This window comes from Pseudophryne corroboree, chromosome 3 (genome assembly GCF_028390025.1).
Source record: "Pseudophryne corroboree isolate aPseCor3 chromosome 3, aPseCor3.hap2, whole genome shotgun sequence".
NCBI lineage: Eukaryota > Metazoa > Chordata > Amphibia > Anura > Myobatrachidae > Pseudophryne > Pseudophryne corroboree.
In genome coordinates this window covers 552337186-552358788 of record NC_086446.1, presented here as the reverse complement: position 1 = coordinate 552358788, position 21603 = coordinate 552337186, and the positions used below count along the sequence as shown (strand labels likewise).

The 21603-nt window shown below is 41.8% G+C and overlaps 1 long non-coding RNA gene across 1 annotated transcript in view; it reads left to right on the top strand.

The window, feature by feature from the left end:
• The window catches only part of LOC135058013 (uncharacterized), a 351258-nt gene extending 330093 nt beyond the window's left edge, over window positions 1-21165 (top strand). The window contains exon 3 of the long non-coding RNA XR_010244529.1: window positions 20878-21165. This is a non-coding gene — a long non-coding RNA (uncharacterized LOC135058013). The remainder of the gene's footprint in view (window positions 1-20877) is intronic.
• Window positions 21166-21603: the final 438 nt, after the last annotated feature.

Genomic DNA, 21603 nt, shown 5'->3' with positions numbered 1-21603 from the left:
TGTAATATCCAATAAAGGAACTGTTGTTAACCAGGGCTGTTATTGGAAGCCGTTAGCTATTGCCATGTACAGCTGCGCCCTTATATATTTCCACATCATTATAGGTGGGGACTTTAATACTGTGATTGATCCTTTCTTAGATAAATCTAATTCTCCTAAAAATAAGAAGGAAGCATCCCCGACTGAAGCCGCCCTCACATTAATATCCTCCCTCACACAGCTTAATCTACAAGACACCTGGCGTCTTAAACATTCCACTGCTAGAGATTATACCCACTTCTCTGCACTTCATCAGCATTACTCTGATCCATGTTTATCAATCACTCACGATGTTGATGTCTGATGCAGGCATCACTCCCTGTTCATGGACGGACCATGCGGGGGTTTATATCCTGGTAGAACTCTATAGAATCCATAATAAGACACGTAAATGGTGTCTCGATGACATCCTTCTTTCGCATCCCTCCACTCTCTCAGACACTAAGTTAAACCTGAAATTTTTTTGGGAAGAAAATGCCTCCCCAGAAGTCTCTCCTAGTCTAGTTTGGGAGGCACATAAAGCCACTATTCGTGGTCATTTCATGTCCAAAGCCTCAGCCATACGTAAGAAAGCAGCACAGGAAGTATCCTCATTGGAATCTCAAATTTCTGCGCTTTTAGCCCCACACAAAAATACAGAGTGACTCCCTACTTTCTCAGATAAATAACCTCAGGGGTCAGTTAAATACCCTTTTATCGCGAAGAGAGGCAGCTTTACTACAGAAGCTCTGTCAAAATTTTTACGATAAAGTGAATAAAATAGTCTCTTAGCCAAGAAACTGAGAAGTAAGTGAGCTATGGGAATGATAGAAAAACTGCATTCTACTACAATAAACGCACTCAATTATGATCCTAAACTGATGGTGGAGGAATTTCTGAACTTTTATAGCTCCTTGTATAATCTCCCTGCCCCCCCTCTTCCCTCCAACGGTCCAGAGGGAGCATGTTCATACCTCTCAGGTACCCCCTTACCATGTCTGACAGAGCAACAGATTTCTCTTCTCAATGAGGATATCTCGCTGGAAGAGATGGTTGCCGTTATCAAATCTATGCGGTCATCGGCTGCTCCTGGCCCAGATGGCTTCACCGCTCAATATTACAAAACATTCCTCATGGAATTAGCTCCTTATCTTACCTCGCTCTTTAATAGTATTTTGGAGGGAGCATCATTTGCACCAGCAACTGTGCAAGCTGACATAATTGTGATTCCAAAGCCGGAGAGGGATCCAACTATTCCAACTATCGCCCAATATCATTGCTGAACGTTGATCTTAAGATTTATGCTAAAATCTTAGCCAACCGCTTAGCTCCCCATCTCACACAATTGATACACCTGGACAAGTGGGCTTCATCTCTGGCTATCAGGCCTCTGATAATACCAGGAGAGCCATAAATTTGATTTACTCCATCCATAAAGTAAAGCTTCCCTCATTGTTGCTAGCATTGGATGCTGAGAAGGCTTTTGACAGGATTTCTTGGCCCTTCGCTTCTCGGTATTCCAGAGCATGGGCTTTTCTGGCAAATTTCTGGATGGTGTCTCGGCACTTTATAGATCCCCTACTGCCATGGTTTCTGTTAATCGCCCCACCTCTTCCACATTTGGTATCACTAAAGGCACAAGACAGGGATGCCCGCTCTCCCCACTGCTATTTGCCTTGGTTATGGAACCGCTGGCAGCAAGGATCCAAGCTAAAACAGCTATAGCTGGAGAGCGGGTAGGTCCTTCTGAACACAAAATTGCGTTATACGCTGAAGATGTCCTCATATCCCTGGGATCCCTGTTTCAGTCGTTACAGCTGCTCCTCTCTGAGATAGACCTCTATTCTAAACATTCAGGGTATAAACTTAATACGGGTAAAACTGAAGTGTTGAATTTTTATATCCCTGGCCCGATTAAGCTCTATTTGGAAAATTCCTTTCCGGTTCAATGGCACAAGTAAAAAATTAAATACTTAGGTATTTTCCTTACGTATAGCCATCATCAACTTTATCAAGCTAATTTCCCTAGACTTTTAGATCGAATTAAGTCAGATTTGTCTTCTTGGTCTAACCTCTTTATCTCCTGGATAGGTAGGGTAAACTCAGTGAAAATGAATGTGCTCCCTCGGATACTTTACCTATTCCAGACCCTCCCAATATTTATTCCTCCATCTGTTTTTAAATTCTTACAATTCCATATGTCACAATTCATATGGGCAAATAAGCATCCCCGTGTCCGATTGAAACTTTTACAGCGCCCCACATATAGTGGCGGCCTAGGCATCCAAGACTTTAAAAGATATTATCTAGTCACGCAGCTTTCACACTGCGTTCAATGGTGCAACTCCGAATCTCGAAGGGTCTGGGTATCTATAGAAGCCGCCGAACTAGGTCTCTCTACTCTCTCTTCTCTTCTCTGGCTTCCGAAACCCATCCGCCCTAGAAATATAGCATCCCACCCCATAGTTTCCCGCTCACTAACGGTTTGGGACATTGCCAATAGGAAATACGGCTTGGCCCCAGCCCCATCCCCTAGCATACTAATATAACACAACCCTGCATTCCCTCCTGGTACAAATAAATCATTGTTTGCTCCTTGGCAGGATAGAGGTATCTTATATCTGAATGATATCACCAGGGACACTAGCTTTCCTCAATTTTCTCAGATTCAAGAAAATACTGATATTCCCTCCAGATATTTTTATCAATTATTACAACTCAGACACTTTCATTCCTCACTGAGCCACGTCCTCTCTAGCAGACCCCTGACCATGTTCGAGACTATATGTTTCAGACGTCACTCAACCAAGGGTCTAATCTCCCTTTTATATACTACTCTCATTGGGGAAACTGCCTCTCAGCATGATCCTCATGAGAAAGCATGGGAACTGGACCTAGGCTTGGCCTTAGATGATGAGGAATGGTCTGAAGCCTGCGGCATCTAGCTCCATCTGCGTTAGAATCAAGAAGAATGTTTATAAATTATTATATAGATGGTATTATGTACCGTCTCGTTTGAGCAAAATGTACCCGGATACATCGGAATAGGTGTTGGAGAGGATGTGGAGCAGAGGGCTCTTTTCTACACATATGGTGGTCATGCCCTAAAATAGTGAATATATGGAGAGAGGTGATTAATTTTTTTCCAGCTTATTGCAGACTCCTATTCCTTCTGACCCTATTCCTTCTGCCAATGCTGACAAAATTTCTAAATAAACTGTTGCGTCATATAGTCTCTGCAATGACATGTCAATTAGCTGCATATTGGAAAAACCCTATCCCGCCTTCTATGCAATCTATACTTGCCCGTATTTGGTACGTTTACCGCTTGGACTACATGACTAGCATTATAAATTGCTCCTCTAAGTCATTCGATAAAATATGGAGCCCATGGCTGACTACCCAACATGCCCCTTCACCTTTCAATTAGTGATGCCCGGCACTATATTTGATGGGACCCTCCCGGGGACTCTATCTTACCCTATTTTGTCTATCTCTCTCTTTCTCTCTCCTCTTCTCTGTCTTTCTTTCTTCTCAACCTCTTTCTACTTTTACTCTTCAGTCTCAGTCGGTTAGCTTCTCTGCTGACTGTCATTCTTTCTGTTTTATACTACCCGCTCTATGGGTCAAAAATGGATCACTGTTTCTTTGTTATCTTTATAATTACCAACTATTAAGCTTTATTTGCAATGTATTATGCTATAACCACTATCTGTTGGTTTCTGTTCGCTTTTGTGATCCCACGAATAAAAATTATGTAAAAGGAAAAAATGGTCTGGGCAATCGCTATACCCAATAAATTTAAAAAATACAGTAAGTCCGAGAGTGGCACCAGTGTTCTGTTATATATATATATATATTGGCCCCATGTGCCCAGTGATGCCAGCAGCACTTATGGAGAGGTGAGTAGGGTGTGCAGTATGGGACCCCCTGCATTAGTGTTCCAACCTCAGATGACCATGTCCACGCACCTTCAGTGCCCACCAATAAAAGGAGGAGTGCCTTTCGGGTTAGGGCTTTGCCTCACAAGTAGGGGATGTTGCCTCGTGGCCTGGACCCCCATGTTAATCATTCTAGGGCTCCTGGAGATGTGGACTGTCCTCAGGGACCTGTCAGCCGAGTGTTGCATGTAATGTTACAATGCAGCACCCAGTTTCTGTCACTGAGGAGGAGTCTGCATTTTGGGGTCACGCCTCATCGGGTGACACCCTGGTGCACCTCCTACCTTCCAGACCACTGTAATAATGCCATTGCCCCTGCAGATATAATACATAAATACTCTTATGGACTGCTGTTTAATTACAGGCTTTATTTTGAACATTAAACAATTAATGTAAAAACTGTTTAATGAAAGGGTGTTTTGATCCAATATATAATAAACTTCTTACTGATTTTATTAAGCAATAAAATTTAACTGCAACATTGATACATTTAATGGCACTGTACATTTACAGTATGTCAGTACATACTACAATACATGAAGTGCAGAGGAACAGAAAGTTCATGTATCCAGCTGTCATTTTTCTAACATGATAATATCACAACAGTTTGTGTAAGAAACAACATAATAATTGGTTTCCCTGTTACTATGGAGACCTGTAAACACAATAAACAGCTGGTGTTCTGACATTATATTACTCTAAAAACACATTTGGTCACAGACACATGCTGACTTTTGTTATGCAGTGCTGTTGTTTTTCTAACTGTTTAAATTGATCTTAACGGTTTCTAGATATTTTTTTCTAAACTGTATTCATTTCTCTGATGTATTGATTTTAAGTGCACTTACAAGCCACCAAAGGAAGGAAACTAAGTAAAGGATAACAAATCAGCCATACATGTGCATACATGTGCATATATGATATACCTACCCAGTACTGAAGCTGAATGTCCAGATTTCAATAATGAATGCAATCAAACAAATAAATCACACAGATATGTAGTATGCTTACTGATTGTGCAGACTACAAACTGAAAAGTCAAATAGTAAATGGTGGGCACATCTTGCCATTAAGCTAAAAGACATGAAAAAAAAGGAAAAATGCAGGTGCACACTCTGAACACTCAGAACACTGGTAATCAGAACAATTATAATAAACTCTACAATTTCACATGGAGTAAAATTTAGGTTCTTAGCATAGTTTTTGGCAAAAAGTATGACTCCACCTACCACTACGAGAAGACCTCATCAGGTAGGTTCCTAATATTCCTAAGGTTGAAGTCCAGAGCACAGGACCCCCGAGTCAGCACAATCCCCACCTCAAAGCATCACAGTAGTGAAAAGAAGCAGTTTAAATGTTAGAAAGTTTTACAGTAATAAGAAATAGTAGCTCAGTACTAAAATTGTTCTATAATTGAGAAGTAGTAATTAGGGTGTTAAAAAGTGTTATATTAGTGAAAAACAGTTTACATATTAAAAAGTGTTAGATTAAGTGTTACAAAATGATGCAGAGAAGCAGCCGAGCCACACCAACCCAGAGGGCCCCATGCCCCCAAGCTCTTTCCTAATACTAAGTTATCATATAACTGTATCCACGACTTACCATTCATAGTGCTTATTTCAGTAAGTAGTCAACAAATGTAAGGACCCTACACTAGTTAAAGACACCCAAGGGCAGGTGGGAGCTATTCCAAGCTGAAGGACTCTCCGCCTTCAAGTATAGACACTGTTATGATTCCAGCACTCTGGTCTGAGGAGATCTTATTGCAAGGACCGGAGCACTGGAACGTAATGCTGGGGAAGGGAGCGGGAATGGAAAATAGCCCCTGGCGCCCTAACTCCGTTGTCTCGCCCGTGCTGTCAGAAATCCCCTGCGAGACTATGGTTGCTTGAGCCCATGGCAGCCGCGTTTGAAGGGCGGATTATGTCTGCCCAACTCCGATGCCCCCTCAGGTCTTAACGGGAGACAAAGGGAAATCCGAGACAGGGTGATAACAAGGGGCCCTCTGACTAAACAACCAGGCCAGGGGCTACAAGCTAACTGGAAACTAGAATATGTGCGGAAAAACCGCCAGGGAAAAGGACAACCAAAATATCCACTTGTCCACTCTCCTACCCGGCACCGCCGAGTTCCGGAGAGGACTTGTGGAAGCGGAACCCTCCGCAAATGCTCCGAAACAGAATATAAAGATAAAGCGGCTGAGCCGCAACACACGGCAGAGGCGCAACTCACGAACACCACTCGATATTCTCTGGTGATCGTTGAGGACTACAGGGGACCAAACGACTTCTTGGGATGAGATGACAACTCCAAGATACAGGACTTCTGAGGACAGGAATGACCGGACACAGCAGGACTGGAACAGACGTTCAGCAAACCAAAACAGCATGCAGGAAGCTATTACCGGCGTCTGTGTGAAGCACTGAGAAGCATTTAACAAAGAGTCCTCCAATCAGATGCCCCCAGTCTAATTGCCCCAAATGCTGTGCAGCTGCCCTGCTGCACGCTCACAAGACCAGCGTGTATGTTGAAATCTGACCCCGCAACGGGGAACGCGGTCCGTCCATGGCGTCCCCGTTGCCAGGGTCCAGGCAGCTCAGCCGCTCGAGGTCCCTGTGTTGCTAGGGAGCCGGCGGCTACGCACGCACGGCGTCCCTAGTTGCTAGGCGCCGGGCCGCGAGGACATCGCGGACCCCGGCGCCTAACAGTATCCCCCCCTTGAGGAGGGGTCAAGGAACCCCTAAAGCCAGGTTTCTGAGGAAATTCTCGAAAAAATGCCCTCTTGAGCCTAGGGGCATGAAGATCCTTATCCAGGACCCAAGACCTTTCCTCCGGACCATAGCCTTTCCAGTGCACTAAAAAATAAAGCCGACCCAGGGACAATTTAGAGTCAATAACTTTCTCTACCAAGAATTCCTGTTGTCCCTGTACATCCACTGGAGATCTACCCTGAGAGATCCTCTGAGGACATTTACTGGAAGAAACGTATTGTTTCAACAGGGAACAATGAAAAGTATTTCCAATCTTAAGGGATCTTGGTAAACGTAGCCGAAAGGCAACTGGGTTGACCTTCTTAATAATAAGAAACAGTCCAATAAATTTGGGTCCCAATTTAGCTGAGGATTGTCGAAGCCTGATGTTGCGAGTTGACAACCACACCTTATCTCCCACCTTAAAAGTGCAAGGATGTCGGAGCCTGTCCGAAAATGTCTTCTCTCGGAAGGACGCTTTTCTGAGAGCAAGGTGCACTTTTTTCCAAATTGCTCTGAGATGGGAGGTTAAGGTTAGCGAGGAGACTGGAGAATGATGAAAAAAAGAATTGGTTTTGGGGTGAAAACCAAAAACTGAAAAGAATGGAGACTCTTTAGTGGAGGAATGACAAGAATTATTGTAAGCAAATTCAGCCAAAGGGAGAAACTCGGACCAATCATTCTGGAGTTTGGCTGAATACAAGCGCAAATATTGTTTTAATGACTGGTTGACTCGTTCGGTTTGCCCGTTGGATTGTGGGTGGTAACCGGATGTTAACGACAGTTTCATCTTTAATGAAGCACAAAAACATTTCCAGAATTGTGCGATGAATAGTGGACCCCGATCAGAAACAATATCAGTGGGTAACCCATGAAGCCTGAACACATGGCAGAGGAACAAAACTGCCAACCCTTGAGCAGAAGGCAATCGAGGAAGAGCAATAAAATGAGCCATTTTACTAAAACGGTCCACTACCACCCATATGACTCGGAATCCGGCTGAAAGGGGAAGGTCAACCACAAAATCCATGGAAATATGAGACCATGGCCTGAGAGGAACAGTTAAGGGCATAAGTTGCCCGATAGGCAAGGAACGGGGAACCTTATGCTGTGCACAAACCTGACATGAATAAACAAATTCCTTAACGTCTTTAGAAAGACTAGGCCACCATACTGAGCAAGAGACTAACTCCAATGTCTTAGTGACTCCCGGATGCCCTGAAACTTTGTTGTCATGAAATTCAGTTAAAACAGTGGCTCTCAAAAATTCAGGGACGTAAAGACGACCAGCAGGAGTAAATCTAGGAGCTTGGTGTTGAAGCTGGTTTAACTGGGTAAATAAATCCTGTGTGAGGCCTAACCCGGATGACCGAAGATGGAAGTATGGGGGTAACAACATGATTGCTATTGTGAACCAGAAGAAAGCTACGTGACAGGGCATCAGCTTTAGTATTCTTGGAACCAGGCCTGAAAGTGATTATAAATTTGAAACGAGTAAAAAATAATGCCCAACGTGCTTGCCGGGCATTAAGCCGTTTAGCTTATTCAATGTATTGCAGGTTCTTATGATCAGTCAAAACCGAAATAGTATGTTTTGCTCCCTCCAGCCAATGCCTCCACTCCTCGAAAGCTCACTTAACCGCCAGTAACTCCCGATTACCAACGTCATAGTTGGATTCAGCGGAGGAGAATTTCCTGGACATAAAGGCACAAGGATGTAACTCCAGAGACTCCGGATCCTTTTGAGAAAGGACAGCCCCCACTCCAACCTCTGAGGCATCAACCTCCACAACAAAGGGCAATTCCGGATTAGGATGTCTGAGGACTGGAGCCGAGACAAAGGCTTGTTTCAAGGCCCAGAAGGACAACTCGGCTTCATGCGACCAGTTGGTAGGATCCGCTCCTTTCTTTGTCAGAGCCACTATGGGAGCAACCAGGACAGAAAAAGAATGGATGAACCTCCTATAATAATTCGCAAACCCTAAAAAGCGCTGAATTGCTTTTAAATTGGTGGGTTGCGCCCAATTAAGGATGGCCTGGAGCTTCTTTGGTTCCATGGAAAATCCCTGAGGTGAAATTATGTACCCTAAAAAAGATACTTCCGTGACGTGAAAATTACACTTCTCTAGCTTGGCATATAAATGATTCTCACGTAACTTATGAAGAACCAGACGCACCTGGGTAACATGTTGTTCCATCGATTCAGAATAAATCAAGATGTCGTCTAAATAAACGACCACGAATTTCCCTAGGAAGTCACGGAGCACATCATTAATGAGGTCTTAAAAAACTGCTGGAGCATTAGACAGGCCGAACGGCATCACCAAGTATTCGTAGTGACCCGACTGAGTGCTGAAAGCCGTCTTCCACTCATCTCCAGATTTAATTCGGATGAGGTTGTAAGCTCCTCTAAGGTCAATTTTAGAAAAAATCACAGCAGAACGTAACTGATCAAAAAGTACAGAAATTAACGGCAAAGGATAGGTGTTTTTTTACTGAGATCTTATTCAGGGCTCTAAAATCAATGCATGGTCTAAGCGAGCCATCCTTTTTCTCCACAAAGAAAAAACCTGCACTTAAAGGAGATTTTGATGGTCTAATAAATCCTTTCTCTAAGCTCTCCTGAACATAATCATTCATGGCCGAAGTTTCTGGCCCGGACAATGCATATAATCTCCCCTTTGGCAATGCGGCACCTGGAACTAGCTCAATAGCACAATCATAAGGCCGATGGGGAGGCAGAATGTCCGCATTGCCTTTGGAGAATACATCGGCAAACTCCTGGTATTCCACAGGAATGAGCTCTGGAATGATAGCTGCTACTCTGACTGGATACAAAATACATTCCTTAGCACAAAATGTAACCCATTGGGAAATCTCCCCGGACCGCCAATCAATGGTGGGATTATGAAAGGCCAGCCAAGGGTGACCCAGAACAACTGGAACTGCTGGGCAATGTGTTAGGTAGAATTCAATATTTTCGGAATGTAAGGCTCCTACTGTAAGTACTACGGGAGGTGTACGGTGAGTAATTACCCCATTGGAAAGCGGACTCCCATCTAAGCCGTGCATGGTGATACACCTATCCAATGGTAACTGTGGAATGCCTAAGGCCTTAGCCCAAATTAAATCCATAAAGTTTCCTGCAGCTCCACTGTCAACAAAAGCCGACACCAAAGAACTGAGGCTGCCAAAGGAAACCTTAACTGGGACTAAAAGAGAGTTATTCGAGGAGATAAGCTGCAGACTTAGGTGAACCCCCTCACAATTCACCTGGTCAAAGCGTTTCCCGACTTGTTCGGTCAATTACGAGCAAAATGTCCCTTACCACCACAGTACAAAGACCGGGATTTTGCCTTCTGGCTTTTTCCTCAGGAGACAGCCGGGAGAGACCCATCTGCATGGGCTCCTCGACGTCCTCTGGAATGGAATAAACACAGGGACTAGACCATACAGATGTTCCTATTTCAGCCCTCCGCTCTCTGAGACGACGATCAATCTTTATAGAAAGCTCCATGAGTTAATCGAGAGTCTCAGGAGCGGGGTACTGGAGGATACTGTCTCTAATAAACTCTGATAAACCGAGGCGAAACTGACTGCGCAGGGCTGGGTCATTCCAGCCACAGTCGTTCGGCCAACGGCGAAACTCGGTACAATAAACCTCTGCAGGATTTCTACGCGCAGCTGACTTTCAGCGGACGCCTCTCTATCTGGGTCATCATACAAGAGCCCTAAAGACTTAAAGAAAGCGTCTACTGACAACAACGCAGGATCCTCTGCTCTTAAACCAAATGCCCAGGTCTGAGGATCCCCCTGGAGTAAAGAAATAATAATCCCAACCCGCTGAGATTCAGTACCAGAGGAAGTAGGTCTTAAACGAAAATAAAGTTTACAGGATTCTTTAAAATTAAAAAATTATTTTCTATCACCAGAAAAACAGTCAGGCAAATGCATCTTTGGTTCAAGGACTACCTTTGGGGAGGCTCGCAAAAGATCTTCCTGCGACCTCACCTGAAGAGAAAGATCCTGAACCATCTGAGTAAATTCTTGAATCTGATTGACTAAGAGCTGGCCAGGATTTGGCCCTAAACCTGTCGGATTCATGAGGCCAAAAAAATCTTTAACAAAAACTGAATGAGAAAAAATTAAACCCTGTTTAATTTTAGTTTTTGGTATGGCCGGTAATAATGTTATGATTCCAGCACTCTGGTCTGAGGAGATATTATTGCAAGGACTGGAGCACTGGAACGTAATGCTGGGGAAGGGAGCGGGAATGGAAAATAGCCCCTGGCTCCCTAACTCCGTTGTCTCGCCCGTGCTGTCAGAAATCCCCTGCGAGACTATGGTTGCTTGAGCCCATGGCAGCCGCGTTTGAAGGGCGGATTATGTCTGCCCAACTCCGATGCCCCCTCAGGTCTTAATGGGAGACAAAGGGAAATCCGAGACAGGGTGATAACAAGGGGCCTTCTGACTAAACAACCAGGCCAGGGGCTACAAGCTAACTGGAAACTAGAATATGTGCGGGAAAAACCGCCAGGGAAAAGGACAGCCAAAATATCCACTTGTCCACTCTCCTACCCGGCACCGCCAAGTTCCGGAGAGGACTTGTGGAAGCGGAACCCTCCGCAAATGCTCCGAAACAGAATATAAAGATAAAGCGGCTGAGCCGCAACACACGGCAGAGCCGCAACTCACGAACACCACTCGATATTCTCTGGTGATCGTTGAGGACTACAGGGGACCAAACGACTTCTTGGGATGAGATGACAACTCCAAGATACAGGACTTCTGAGGACAGGAATGACCGGACACAGCAGGACTGGAACAGATGGTCAGCAAACCAAAACAGCATGCAGGAAGCTATTACCGGCGTCTGTGTGAAGCATTGAGAAGCATTTAACAAAGAGTCCTCCAATCAGATGCCCCCAGTCTAATTGCCCCAAATGCTGTGCAGCTGCCCTGCTGCACGCCCACAAGACCAGCGTGTATGTTGAAATCTGACCCCGCAACGGGGAACGCGGTCCGTCCATGGCGTCCCCGTTGCCAGGGTCCAAGCGGCTCAGCGTCCCTGTGTTGCTAGGGAGCCGGCGGCTACGCACGCACGGCGTCCCTAGTTGCTAGGCGCCGGGCCGCGAGGACCTCGCGGACCCCGGCGCCTAACAGACACATGTACATCCACACTTTAGTAAATATACCCCTAATAGTTTTATATGTGTCCAATTAGGATATGATGAGTAAGTACAGTAGTTGCACTTTGCATTTGCATGCCATCCATATTTTATGTATTTAATGTATGTGTATAATATAAAAATACTTGTAGTAAATCGCACTTGGGAAGACTTTTGTTTGTAATTTCTATACATAACTATAATATATGCATTTTAATGCCTACCTTTGTGCAATCAATAGGCCTTGTGCAATTTTCCAAGTGGAGCAGGATGATGGGTGGATGTACCTTTGTGCTACATTTAAGCAGAGCCATTACTACTGGTGGACAGGGTGCCACTCACCAGTGGCTTCAGGTAAGAAGGGGAGCAACACCTGGCTGAGCTTTCCACAATGTAAATCCCCAGGGATGCCAACAGCTGTTCAATGTAAGTTATCTCAGCCTTATTTTTGAATAGATTTCAGAGTATATGGAGAAGGGTTAAATTAGCATGTTAAATTGCAAAGTGTGTTGTTGATTCAATTGAAACTAGAATATCATGCAAAAGTTCATGTATTTCAGTAATTCAAATTAAAAGGTGAAACATATTATATAGACTCATTACATGCAAAGTGAGATATTTTAAGCCTTTATTTGTTAAAACTTTACTAAGGATTGTGGCTTGAGTTTAAGAAAACCCCAAATCTCAGAAAATATGAATATTATGAAAATGTTAAAAATTGAAGGCTAAAAGTGTCATACCCTAATCAGTTAACTAATCCAAACCACCTGCAAAGGGTTCCTGAGCCTTTAAATTGTCTCTCAGTCTGGTTCGGTACAATTCACAATCACAATCATGGGGAGGGAAAGTCTCAAAAGGAAATTGCAAAAGAAGTTAAATGTTCTCAAAGTGCTGTATCAAAGCACATTAAAAGAAAGTTAAGTGGAAGGGAAAAGTGTGGAAGAAAAATGTGCACAAGCAGCAGGGATGACCGCAGCCTGGAGAGGATTGTCAGGAAAAGGCTATTCAAAAATGTGGGGGAGTTTCACAAGGAGTGGACTGAGGCTGGAATTAGTGCATCAAGAGCCACCACACACAGACGGATACTGGACATGGGCTTCAAATGACGTTTTCCTCTTGTCAAGCCACTCCTGAACAACAAACAACATCAGAAGTGTCTTACCTTGGCTAAAGAAAAAAAGAACTGGTCTGTTGCTCAGCGGTCCAAAGTCCTCTTTTCTGAGGAGAGCAAATTTTGCATCTCATTTGGAAACCAAGGTCCCAGAGTATGGAGGAAGAATGGAGAGGCACACAATCCAAGATGCTTGAAGTCCAGTGTGAAGTTTCCACAGTGTGTTGATTTGGGGTGCAATGTCATTTCCTGGTGTTGGTCCACTGTGCTTTATTAAGTCCAGAGTCAACACAGCAATCTACCAGGACATTTTAGAGCACTTCATGCTTCCTTCAGCAGACAAGCTTTATGTAGATGCTGACTTAATTTTCCAACAGGATTTGGCACCTTCCCACACTGCCAAAAGTACCAAAACTTATTTCAATGACTGTGGAATTACTGTGTGGATTGGCCAGAAAACTCGCCTGACCTGAACCCCATAGAGAATCTATGGGGAATTGCCAAGAGAAAGATGAGAGACATGAGACCAAACAATGCAGAAAAGCTGAAGGCCGCTATTGAAGCATCTTGGTCTTCCATAACACCTCAGAAGTGCCACAGGCCGATAGAATCCATGCCACACTGCATTGAGGCAGTAATTCATGTAAAAGGGGCCAAAACCAAGTACTCAGTATATATGCATGATTATACTTTTCAGACGGCTGAAATTTCAGTACTTAAAACCCTTTTTTATTGATTTTATGTAATATTCTAATTTTCTGAGATTTTGGATTTGGGGGTTTCTTAAACTGCAAGCCACACTTTGCATGTAATGAATCTATATAATATTTTAGTATCACCTTTTAAGTTGAATTACTGAAATAAATGAAGTTTTGCATGATATTCTAATTTTCTGAGTTTCACCTGTAATTGTATTACTTTACTCACTTCAGATATGTTTGACTTTGAAAGAGGTAGTCATCTCTTTCAAATCAAGTGATCCTTTAGTACTTTTTATATTCTCACTTACCAGACATAAAGTAATGTCCATTTTAAATTAGGATAAAGAGTTGTTCTTGCATATTTATACTCCTGGCACTTCCTACAGTAATTCTACCCATACAAATCTAATACCATTCTTTTCAGAAGGCCTTCATATATTCAGAATGGAATTATAACTAATCTTCTGAAAACTTTTTCTAGAAACATTATTTTTTCTATATAATATATTAGTTTCACCTTTAAACTGAATTACTGAAATAAATGAACTTTTGCACGATATTCTAATTTTCGAAGTTTCACCTGTACAGTATGGCCTAAGATCTCTGGACTGTTACCTTACTTTTGCATCTACAGTATATCATTTTTCTCTGATATAATTTCCTTCTTGTTATACAGTTTAGGCATACTTTTAAGGCAACACATTACTATCCCTTTCCTTTTCGGAGCACTAGAACTAGAGTAAATATATAATTTAAAAACACATTTGTTTGGCTGACTTTGCTAGACATAGGTTTCCAACATAAAATACTGTATTTCTATCACACAGTTTAGTCAGAAGCAATTAACACCATTAATTAATTACATGCTTGATTTGGTTTTTGAGGTAACACCAATGATATGATAACTAAAGGAAGCTTAAATAAGCTGAACAAAATGAGAAATGTTCTGCAGTCAATGGTATATTGTCCACAGACTGCATCAGGACTTTTTCTGGTTGACCGATTGCACGGGGGTCTTCTGATGTTGATTGTACCATAAAATTGACTAGCATCCAGAGTTGAAATACTCTTAACCCTGTATCTGACCATCTGGTTAAAGCTTGAAGCACCATGCTCAACTGATACCACAGATTGTCATGATTAGGTCGACCCAAATTGGAGCAAGAGGGACCACTAACGTCAGCATGTTTGCCGCTAGTCTTGGTAGTCCTATAGTGTTTCATCACTACACCTTACTTTATAGAGTATATTCTATGTTCTGTCTTAAAATTGTCTACTTTGTAAAGCACTTCATAATTTAAAAATATCCATGTTAAAACCATAGTCACAGTTGTTATAGAATGCCATAATTTTGTAACCAAAATATAAAACCTATACTAATAATATCTGTCATGGGAATATGGGAATATTAACCTATTTAACAGTAAAACCCCTTTTATGTAGAAAAGTTAGAAGTAACTTCCATTTTACATATTTGGTGTATAAGACAGGAGAATAAGTCCCAGAGGCAATAGAGATGCCTGCTTATGGGTCCCAAGCCCTGAAGGGGCACCTACATGTAGAACAGTGGTTCATAACAGGATCCAAGTGTGGCTCTGCGGTGCACCCACTGCTGCCGCAGAATTAATCTACTATGTCCCAGAAGCCATGCTAACACCTGCAATTGGGGACTGGATGGCTCCAGTCTGGTACTGCTCAGCCTGTGCTGCAGCAAGCAATGGTGCTGCTGAACTGTGAGATGAGACCCATCAGTGAACGCTGATTCTGCATGAATCTGACCCACTAGCCATTGTCCTACAGCATAGCTGGAGCCCTGAAAACTCACTGTGGACTCCAGTCCTTGTAGATCGAATGAGAGTGATATCTATATAATTCTGTAAGCAGGGGTGGCTCCAGAGGTTGGGCTGTAGCTCAGTTCAAAATTTAAATAGGGGAGGCACACCCACTGCCAGTGAGTCAGTTAAATGGCAGTTGGTGACAGTTAGTGTGGCTCCCCTATTTGAAATTTTAACATCTGCAGCCCCACTTCTGGAGCCACCACTGTCTGTAAGTCATGTTTTTATTTGAGGTGTGGGGGCACCAAACTCCAACTTGCCTCTGGTTGACTGGGTGGAACTTACGCCCCTGGTATAAGCATAACTACAGCTATATACTTGGAGGTCAATAACTGTATCTCAACCTTGCACCTGAACTAAATCAATGTACCTAATGCACAGCATGGTGCACAAATTAAAAGGATCAGACTAGCCAGACTAAATGTAATACAGCCACATCTATGATCATTGCATTCTAAACAGTTGCAAAGAACTTTTGTATGCAATTGCATTTACAACTAATATTATATTTTGTTTTAATTGTATTCTATAGAAAAGAAAATAAGTGAAGTAGGAATTTTGGGGTTATTCACAGTTGTTAGCAAGCCAAAAAAGTTAGCAATTGGACAAAACCATTTTGCACTGCAGGTAGGGCAGATGTAATATGTGCACAGAGAGTTAGATTTGGGTGGGGTATGTTCAAACTGAAATCTAAATTGTAGTGTAAAAATAAAGCAGACAGTATTTACCATGCACAGAAATAGTATAACCTACTCAAATCTAAATCAATCATGTTCTAACATGATTGATTTAGATTGATTTAGATTGATTAACAGTATAACCTACCCAAATCTAACATCAAATCATGTTACGTCTGCTCCATCTGCAGTGCAGTATGGTTTTGCCCAGTTGCTACTGTAACATTTTTGGTGTGCTAACAACTCTGAATAACCCCTTTGTACAAAATATAAAGTAGGAAATGTATTCATTTGTTTTAGAAACATTTATTGTAATTCTTTATTGAGGCAGCATATTCAGTGTATATTTTTTGTTGGTTATAATATAGCACCAGTATGAATGGCTAAAAGGTTCTCCACAGTGTCTTTACTAGTTATATTATGTAGTATATCTTTTGCAGAGTATTGGCATTTTTAATTGCAATAACTGTTATAGCATTTAGTTTAATTAAGTTATGAATTATGTACCAGGCGCACAAATTGCTATAATTTTTTAGCAGAATCTAAATTTAAAATAAATATTGTCTCCATTTCATTTTACAACCCATCAGAAAAAAATTATTAATATGGAGAATGCAATTTGATTCAATCTAGGCAATTTTAGGCTGCTCTTCATTGAAATGATACAGTCCAGCTAAATTATAACCCTATAAATGTAATGCATGTTTTATTCATTATTCTGCCATTCTGCATTTCACACCCCAGAAGACACAAGGCCACTTATAAGCCAGCAAAAATGTCCTATAAATGTATGCATAGAGCTTGATGATTAGGGCTATATTTTCCTGACAGTATTATTGAGAAAAACGCTATTAAAATTAGTTGCGCACAGGATAGTTCAGGTAATATTTCTGCTTTCAATATTGTATGTTTTATAGTGTTGCCAATAAGCTCTGTGTTCTATATAATGTAAAGATGCAGATGCAATAAATCATTGTAGAGAATTCTGAAGAGTCATAATAATGTAATTAAACAACTTTTTTTATTTCTCACTGTCAGTTACAACCAGACAATATATAGTAAAAATAATAATTAAAATAATGTATAACACAAAAGTTTAACTCTGCAACATCACATTGGTTTGACAGAAATGTTAAGTCAAATACAAGTACATAAATTTCATACTGGACAGTTAGATACAGTACATGGCAAGCATATCAGGTGGTAGAAACAAGGAATCATCATCATTGTCATCATCATCATCATCATCATCAATGTGATCATGACTGTAAAAAAAAATCTTAAATAATTGTGCATAATTAAAATAAATATTTTAAATAATTATATATTTAGCACCTAGGATTGGTTGAATAATGCTTATGATCAACAGCATAAATCTTGATCCAAGACATAGTAGCTGCAGCAAAATTAATACACTTACATAAAATGCACAAACAACATACCTGTTCCTTGGGTATGCAGACCTTCCCCTTTCTATTCCCATGTCCACCTCTTTAACCACTTGCCTGGCATGCTTGCATGAGTTGAGACCATAGGCACTGAAACGGGGGGGGGGGGCAAGGGGTCGACATGCCCCTACCAATATTTGAGAGGTGCCATTAAAGTACTGGGCCATGGGGTGCATTGTAGAAAATAATACCCTTTCTGGCTGCTTCATCTCCGTACTTCCCACAGCCCTGCTCCAAATGCCTCCAGGGCCTTTCTCCCCCCTGTGCCCAGTTCCAAATCCTACCTGTCTGTGGCTAGTTACTGAGAGCTGGCCCTTCCTCTGGGACCATCCCTGTGCCCTTCTCACCTCCCACTTCGTCTGTTCCTCACCTCTTGCCCCTCAGCTACCCTTTGTCCTTTCACTCCCTTCCCTCATGGCACCCCCTGACCTCCCCCCTGATTCCAACTGGGTTCAGCTGAAAATGTACCCTGAAAAGTTCATTACCTTCCATGCACAGCTTCATCAAGGGTGTGAGCAATAAGTGAATCCTGTCTCTTCATTTTCTACATAATGTCATTCAAAGATTATAGCTGTGTTTTTGGGAATACTTATTATACACATTTTGTGGGAAATCACCCCAAAAAAATCAGGATACACTTAAAATGTAGGTGTCCACTGAGTATTACAAGGGTTCTGCAGAAGATATCAAATCTTTCCCTGTTTCCCATTGCAATAGAGATGGTGTTAGCCATTGTAGTTTATGGGCTACACAATTTACTGGGAGAGGGATTTTCCATATCCCTCCGCAGTAACGTCCACTAGTGCATGTGCTGTCTAATAACCCAGCATGTGCAGTAGGTCTGCATCATAAAGTTAAGTGATCCCTGATGTGATCACTTTAGTTTACACATTGCTGGGATGGGCTCCTACAGTATTAGAGCCTCTGTCCCTTGATGTGATTTGTAATACACCTGGGCGAAAATTAATTTCTTAATGCCTGAGTAGTGGCAATAAGAAATTCTATTTATTGAGTTTAAACCTCAATAAACAGTAAATGGTCCTCAATGTCATATTTGTCTTAGAATAATCTGCATTCCCCATAGTATTCTCTATTCTGCTTTTTAAATAAATGTGTGCGAACGGTATTTGTGTGTATAGTATATAGATAGATAGATAAATAAATAAATAAATAGATAGATATCTCTTTCATAAGTCAGGTGGTGTGCCGGAAAAGTCCAGCTACCCTTGAGGGGGTGACATATGACAATTTATGGGTGCCAAAATAAAATTATATCTTGCTCCTTCACCTCAAGCAAAAAGGATGTGGTTCCCCTGGATGTGTCCACTCCAGTCTGGACTTTCCCTGACATGGAAGGAAGCAGCCAGGTCGGATCAGCAGGGAGCATGGTGAGGCAAAGGGAGGCATAATGGGGAGGAGCAGGGGGCATGGCAGTGAGATTGCATAATCGTGGCCCCACCGCTGCTATGCTATGCCTAGATTACTGACATAGTGGGGGCAGGGGGCGGGGTTCACCATGACGCAAATCGCGTAATTGGCACCCCCACTGCAGGGGATACTTGAGTGTTTCCCCAGGGGATGCAGGGACTCAGCTGCTGACCCGGAGACTTTCCAACTCTTCTCGGTGGCCAAGAGCACCACCTGATTTTCGGGAGCCTTGTGGCCATTCCGTGAGGGTAGGTAAGTATGGCCCACTGGTCACTATCGGAAGAGGGGACCAGACACTAGGGAAATGTAAAGCCACAAGTCACAATGTTTGATCTTTTATAAATCAGAAACTGATGTTTATAAAAATCTATAATAATATTTCTGATTCCATGTGCCCTTTTTTTATGGTGGTTCTGTATCGATCAAGAATAACAATGCAGGACCACTGGTAAGGGATGGTTAAATAGCTAAAAAGTGTTTAAAGTTCTACTGCATGCACTGTATACCATAAATATGCTATTTTTATGGTTTATTTAGTTTCAAAATATATGTTTTTAATAGTGTTAAAAAGTTTTAAATAGATTTTCTTGACCCAATTCAATAATAATAATTAAAAAAAAACTGAAAATTTCTCAAATCTTTTTTGGAAAAAAATATTATCCTGTTAAGTGACTTAATATAAGGAGTTGAAAACTGGGTATAGAAATTGCATAGAAGGTGGTCAGGATAAACAACAATGGCAGAGTCCCAAATATATGGCCATGTAAAGGAGTAATAATAATGTGCATTTAACAAGCAGATCTGAGTAGACTGATAAGTAGTGATTGTGGCTATACAGAGATTGGTAATGACTATACAATACTGAATTTGGCACAATAGGTTTTAGCACATACTATATGTGTAACTGACATTACTGGGGGCAGTGTGTAACTGGCACTAATGGGTGCAATGTGTAACTGGCACTACTAGGGACAGTGTGTAACTGGCATTAGTGGGGCAGTGTGTAACTGACACTACTGGGTGCATTATGTGTATATAAATACGGTACTGCTGGGTGCATTATGTGTATATACGGCACTGCTGGGGGCATTATGTGTATATATGACACTGCTGGGGACATTATGTGTGTATATGGCACTGCTGAGGGCATTATGTGTATATATGGCACTGCTGGGGGCATTATGTGTTTAAAAAAAGTTTATACACAAATTGATGCCCCATCCCCTTGGTAGCTCCACCCACATCACTGAGAACTACTGTCCCACCCATAGATCCTGAACCTATTTTCATACAAAAATAGCATTGGTTTGTAGTATACATATTATTATGCCTTGTGGCCTCTATGTGGGACAAACAACTAGTAATGAATGGCTGGTCATAGATATGCCATCCAGTTATTGTTTTGTGGCAGAAATATTGACCAGCCTGTTGCAAGGCATTTTAAAGACAAAGGACATTCTTTACAGTCATTGAAGTACTTCATCATTGATCACATCTTCGTATCATTCCATGGTGGTGATAGAGCTAAGAGTCTCCTTATTAAGGAAACCAAGTGCATGCTTAGATTGGGAACTATTTCCCCTGGTGGTTTAAATGAAAAAAAAAAAATAACTGGAATAGCATATGAATATTAATTTAACTTCTGCTTGATTGTAAAGTGGTTACCTACAGTATGTTAACTTCTCTTTCTACCACTTGCTGATATGTTACTTTGTATTTAAGTATGTTTTCTTTATGAGTGTCACAGTGTTTATGGTTTTTTTATGGGGGTAATAATTGTTTGTTTTGGATTTGTTTCAGAACCTGGGGCTGTACTGTGCATCAGTGGGATGGACCCCTCTGAGCATGCAATGCCCATAAATTGCTGGAATTCAGACTTCCCTGGCCAGGTGGAAAGCATTACTTGTGGTCACCATAGTAACCAGTGCTACAGGAACCAGAAGTGCGGCAGGAGTAGCAGTCAATGATTTTTGAGGTGGTGTGGGTGTTTAATGAAGTCCTTTGCTATGTACACTTGCTAGTCCATTGTCCTGAGGATGGAGCTGTGTACCTGAAAAACATTTGACATTCACCATGTCCTGTGAATAAATATAGCTGATTCGCTTATATGATCTCCTGAGTGCTGTTTCTTATAAATACCTACAGATTTACTTTATGTGTACCTGGATCATATGCTGGGAATTCACTGAATGCCTACTGCAATTGGAGTATATATATATATATATATATATATATATATATATACACAAACAGAAAATTCAGCACTCACCATAGCAAGCTCACTTATCCTCACAACATCAATAAATAAATGATGGGGGTTTAGTTAGTTAATTGGCCAATGCACAGAAGACTGTAAACCGCTTGCCAAGGTACCCCACCTTCCTGCAGGTCCTACACTATCACAGAGTCTTAAAAATTAAAACCTGACAACTGTATCACACATAATATAACTGAAAATATGCCCACTAGGTTTAATGTGTACCTGCCACATACCTTATGGCTTTTAAAGGTACACTAGTCACCTGA